The sequence below is a fragment of the Simochromis diagramma genome, unplaced genomic scaffold (genome assembly GCF_900408965.1).
Source record: "Simochromis diagramma unplaced genomic scaffold, fSimDia1.1 OVJJ01000517.1, whole genome shotgun sequence".
Taxonomy (NCBI): domain Eukaryota; kingdom Metazoa; phylum Chordata; class Actinopteri; order Cichliformes; family Cichlidae; genus Simochromis; species Simochromis diagramma.
In genome coordinates this window covers 1,613,320-1,618,924 of record NW_024387173.1, presented here as the reverse complement: position 1 = coordinate 1,618,924, position 5,605 = coordinate 1,613,320, and the positions used below count along the sequence as shown (strand labels likewise).

At 49.6% G+C, this 5,605-nt stretch overlaps 1 pseudogene; it reads left to right on the top strand.

The window, feature by feature from the left end:
- The first annotated feature begins 3,283 nt into the window (after positions 1 to 3,283).
- On the top strand, positions 3,284 to 4,594 carry LOC120744714 (annotated as a pseudogene).
- The last annotated feature ends 1,011 nt before the right edge of the window (positions 4,595 to 5,605 follow it).

Genomic DNA, 5,605 nt, shown 5'->3' with positions numbered 1-5,605 from the left:
GGCTTTGGATGACGGTAGCTGTAGCTGCCTCCAGTGTAGGAACACCTCTGGGGTCGCGATCCCTCTGGCAACCCAAAACTTCCAGGAGCATGAACACATAAAAATACGCAGGGAGACGGGGTGGGGGGGTATTGGAAATTTGTCAGTTAGAAAAATGAAAAATGTCAGTTATTTATCAGTAATATGATGTCAGATGAAATGATAGTATCTTATATCTGCAAATGGAAATGTATTAAGCCGTGAGAGGAGCTGATATCCAGTTCGCTTACATTTCCAGATATCACTTAACTTACCGGACATTTTCATTCCGGTAAGTTCTATATATGTTCATATCACTCTTTATAGCTTAATAATATTATCGTTGGAGGTCTCGGAGGTTATAGAAATTGCGAACAAACATCGAATGGGAGTGACTTTGCAGACATACGTGCTATGTAACGATTCACTGATTCTTTCGCACAACTGTAGGGAAGCTTGCCTATGAAATGGCTGTAATATCTTGCCCGATTATTAATGTGGTAGTTTGCATCAACTTTACAATTATGGACACATAATATGACAACGAGATTTTAGCAGTTCATTGACAAATGTATAACATTAATTGTGGTAGGGGGTGAACCATGGCTATTACACTCGATGCACTCCAGCTGACTTACCTTGGTTTGAATGACGATGTACTCACAGTTTGGAGGCTTGAAAATAGCCAAATCTTGCACCCAGCCATTAGTAAATTGGATGTGCGCCTCCAGCGATTTGTAATTACGAAACTGGTTCGCAGTGTAAGCGCTTACTCCACAAGCAAGATACATAAAGATATCGGGGTAGGATAATGGTGGTAAGTCGTCGGTGGTTTTTACTCAACTGCCGTATTTCATATGGGTCCACATTTGCGATCCACTCTATTTTTTTTCAAGTAACCGCCGCTTCGCCTGTGGACGCAATCGGTCTCTATACCGTCCATTTTCTTTTGAGCTTCTTTTAAGCATGTTTATTGTGGTCGTCGTTCCAACACAGTGTGTTTGTTTTGATTTGTGGACCCGGAAGATGGTGCTGCGCTCCCACAATACATTGCGGCATGACATCAACTCCAAAGCCCTATACATACGTACTATAATAAGACATCCCTTACTGATGATGATAAACAACTGCTATGCACTGCAAATTGGAAAAAGCACCAACAGATGATAATCTGTTGGTGCTTTTTTAAGAGTCTCGCTGCAGCATTCTGCACAGTCTGAAGACAGATGGAGATATCATCTGAATTTCAGGAGCGGGACCACTCCTCCTTCATGCCCCCTTCGGCCTCAGGTTATAAAAAACCCCCTTCTCCAATACCTGCTCTTCTCATTTTTATGCGAACACCCCTCGTCATCAGACGCCTTGCAATTCTAAGAGCTTGATTCTTACTCACCCTTCGACCCATTACCATGGATTCCTCGTCACTCAGCCCATCGGACCAAGACCTCACTCTTTCTCCACCTGATTTTCCCCAGGCAGTTCGGGATCTGCAAACTGATCTCCCCAGTGGAGCCACTGCGGAGTGCCCTATTACAGCTGGCCCGTCTGGCGCGCCTTCCAAAAGCCGTCCTCGCCGCGCAGCCGTCAGGTCTACCATTTGCATTCCCCGGACCTCCTCTCTCCCCTTCCACGCAAAGCTACAACCTCCGATCTGCTACTAGAGGACGATCCCCTCCCAGTAAAAGTTCTCGGCAGAGCTCCACTCCGGATCACCCTGAGGGGCGTCTCTGGCCCGCGGAGCTTCCCGGAAACACGATCGCTCTCAGCCTTCAACTCCGAGGTTGCGCCGCCGTTCCCACGCTCCGGTGAGGTCTCCCGAAGATTCTCTGCCCACGAAGATCTCCGACTGGACCATCGCCCGTCTCCAACGTGTTCTGAAAGAGAGAGGCATCTGCTTTTGTCAATCCGATAACATGCCTCTCTCTGCATCTGCTAACCTTCGCCAACAAATCATCGCTGGTAAATATGTAGATTTAGCTGAGCTCATTCTTCCTGCTCTTCCTAGGGTGATTGATGGCCACAACAGTTCCATTATTATACGTGATGCGGCCCCTTCTCGGTGGAAAGAGCTCACTCCGGTCGAGTTTTCTCTAGTCTTCTCGTTATACAGAGGCGTCCTCTGCACTGCTTTTCCCTCCCGAAGACAAGAGTTCGACTCCTTTCTGACCATTATTCTCGGCCTTGCGTTATGATTTGGCGGCACCGGATTTTATCAGTACCACATCCAGTTTGCTTCTCAGGCAGCTGCTCACCTTCAGCAGTTTAACCAAGACACCTTCTGGGGCAGTCTCCTTTAGGAAATCTCCTGCCGCGTCTTCGCCGCCTATTCTTCTCTCTCCTGCAAGTTGTGCGGCACCCCATCACATCTCGCTTCTGCCTGCATAATCCCAGCCCAAAACAATCCACAGCCACACCGTCCTTCTGTTCTCTCCCGCTTGACCCCAGCTCCCGTGCCAGAACCTGCCTTTGCTTCACGGTTCAAACAGGCGGGGCAGGCCCATCATGCACCTCGGAGGCCGTACCATTTGCCATAACTTCAACGACTCCGGCTGTTCCTTTTCTCAATGCCGCTTTCTTCACTGCTGCTCCTTTTGCGGCGGCGGTGGCCATTGCCGCCCCGCATGCCCCCACAACCCCACCAAGCCATGACTAGCTCTGTTAGCCTCCACACCCATCCACATTTCGGCAGTAAAAGACGCCTTAAAAAATCACCCTAACCCAGACTTCGTCAACTTCTTAGTAAAAGGTTTCTCGGAAGGCTTCCACCCAGGGATCGTCTCCCAGCCATCGGTTTCTTGCACTTGCAAAAACCTGCAGTCAGCACTCAAAGAGGCGATCGTGGCTCAAAGAGTTGGCAGTTTGTCTTGTAACTGAAAGGTTGCTGGTTCGAGCCTCGGCTCGGACAGTCTCGGTCGTTGTGTCCTTGGGCAAGACACTTCACCTACTGCTTACTGGTGATGGCCAGAGGTGCCGATGGCGCGCTATGGCAGCCTCGCTTCTGTGGGCAGCTGTGGCTACAACTGTAGCTTGCCTCCACCAGTGTGTGAATGTGAGAGTGAATGAATAGGGGAATTGTACAGCGCTCTGAGGGCCCCGAAAAGCACTATATAAATGCAATCCGTTATTATTATTATTATTATTAAAGACCCAGAAACCATCGACAGCCTGCTCACCAAGGAAGTCAAGGAGGGTTTCATGATCGGACCCTTCCCTGAACCTCCCTTCCCCGAACCTCCCTTCCCCCTCTTTTGCATCAACCCTCTGGGCATCGCCACCAGGAAATATTCTGGAAAAAACCGCATCATCATCGATCTTTCTGCTCCCCACGGCAGTCAGATTCCAAGTATAAATAGCCTCATTCCCAGCGACGACTATCTCAAATACTCAACAGTGAACCATGTCATTTCTCTTATTAAACTCACCGGCAGAGGTGCATGGCTTTCTAAAGCCGAGATCACAAGTGCCTTTAAGGTCTTGCCGATTCACCCCAACTTCTGGCACCTGTTTGGAGTCAAGTGGAGGGATGCCTATTGCAGACCTTCGGTTGCAATAGCAGCCCCAAGCTCATCGATTCACTCTCCGAAGCTCCATGTTGGATCCTCTCTAACAACCATAAGCTGCCTCTTTCGTTCACCTCCTCGATGACTTCCTAGTCATCTCCCCTCCCATGTCACCACCAGCTCATGGGTTATCCACTCTCAGGTCTGTCTTCTCCGAACTCGGTGTTCCTTTGTCAGAAGAGAAAACAGAGGGACCTTCAACATCCCTGGAGTTCCTCGGGATAAACCTCAACACTGAACGTTTCCAGGCCTCCCTGCCCATCAAAAAGCTCAATCGCATCACTCTTCTCCTCCAAAACTTTCTCCTCGCTCCCACTTGCTCCAAACGACAGCTGCTCTCCCTGTTGGGACACTTAAACTTTGCTCTACGCATAATCCCTCAAGGTCGCTCCTTTATCTCTCACTTGCTTTCACTCGCTGCATCTAAACTATCACTCCTTGACTCCATCACACTGGATAGCTCTTCCAGGGCCGAACTGCGTCTCTGGCAACTTCTGCTCCCTAACTGGAACGGCATCACCTTCTTCTACGATGATCAGCTGTCCCACCCCGATGACGTTCAGCTCTTCACAGATGGCGCCCCTTCTGCTGGCTTTGGGGATTATTACGGTCGAAGGTGGTTCTCTTCAGCTTGGCCTCCCAAGTTCCGTGAATATATCCACGATCGGTTCCTGCCTTCATCAGCCGTTTACGAAATCTACCCGGTAGTCATCGCAGCCTTACTGTGGGGCCACAAATGGTCAAAAAAATCCATCCTCATTCGGTCCGACAACTTTACCGTAGTCGACATTATCAACAAAGGCCGAAGCAATTCTCCTTCCTTCATGCGGGAGCTCACGTGGTTATCAGTCACCCATCAGTTCCTAATCAGAGCAGAACACATTGCAGGCCACTTCAATTCCTTTGCTGACTCCCTGTCTCGTCTCTCCCTCCAGACATTCAGAGCCTTGGCGACCCACGCAGAGGCAGCTCCGACCCCAGTTCCTCCATTTTCCGCCACGATGTTTGAGATCTAAATCCCAGCATCGCAGAACTCATCAACATCTCCCAAGAAGCGATTATAAATAGCCTTGCAGCAAGTACATTGTCCTCCTATTGGACTGCTTGGAACACGTTCCGTTCATTCCATCATAACTTCAACCTGCCCTTCCCGTCATTCGACATTGCAACAGTTTCCAGCTTCATATCTCATGCATTCCGGTTCCTGAGCATCAAAATTCCCACCATAAAGACATACCTCAGCGGCATCAATTTCTTTGCCAAACTGCTCACAGGTTCACCATGCCCAACCATTACGTCATCCCAGATATCACTACTTATCAAAGGTCTCCAGCGTCAGTCACCTGCCACGACCCTACACCACTTACCCCTAACTTCAGATCTTCTACTTCGCTACATCTCTACCCTCCGGCTGAAGTATAACGACTACTTCCTGGCACGCACACTTGAAGCCATGTTCCTGCTCGCCTTCTTCGGCTTCTTACGCTGTTCCAAGTTCACCTCCTCATCTTCAAAGTTCCATCCGACTCTTCACCCGTGCTTGAGTGACATCCACCCAGTCTCGAAGACTGCCTCATTTTCCCCCTCAAACGAAGCAAAACCAATCAATCGGGCAGCCCCACGCCTATATACTACTTCAAAATAAACTCACCTTTAAGTCCCTTCGAATCACTAACCCACTACCTCGACCTCAGAAAATCTCAGCACGCCTTACCTTCAGATCCTCTGTTCATCACCGAATCTGGCCACGCCCCAACCAGGACATGGTTCCTCTCACACTTTCGTCAAGTGCTCTTGTCCTCCGGGATTCCTCCAAATCTCTTCTCTGGCCATTCCTTCCGCATCGGCGCAGCGACTTCTGGCTCCCGCAAAGGAATCCCCAACCACTTAATCAAGCTCCTGGGTCGATGGTCATCACAAGCCTACCTGTTATACATTCACAACAATCTCCAAGACCTCCGTAATGCCCAGTCTTTGCTCCTGTAGGGGATGCCTTCTTGGGGGATCTGCCCAGCCCGAGAGCCGTC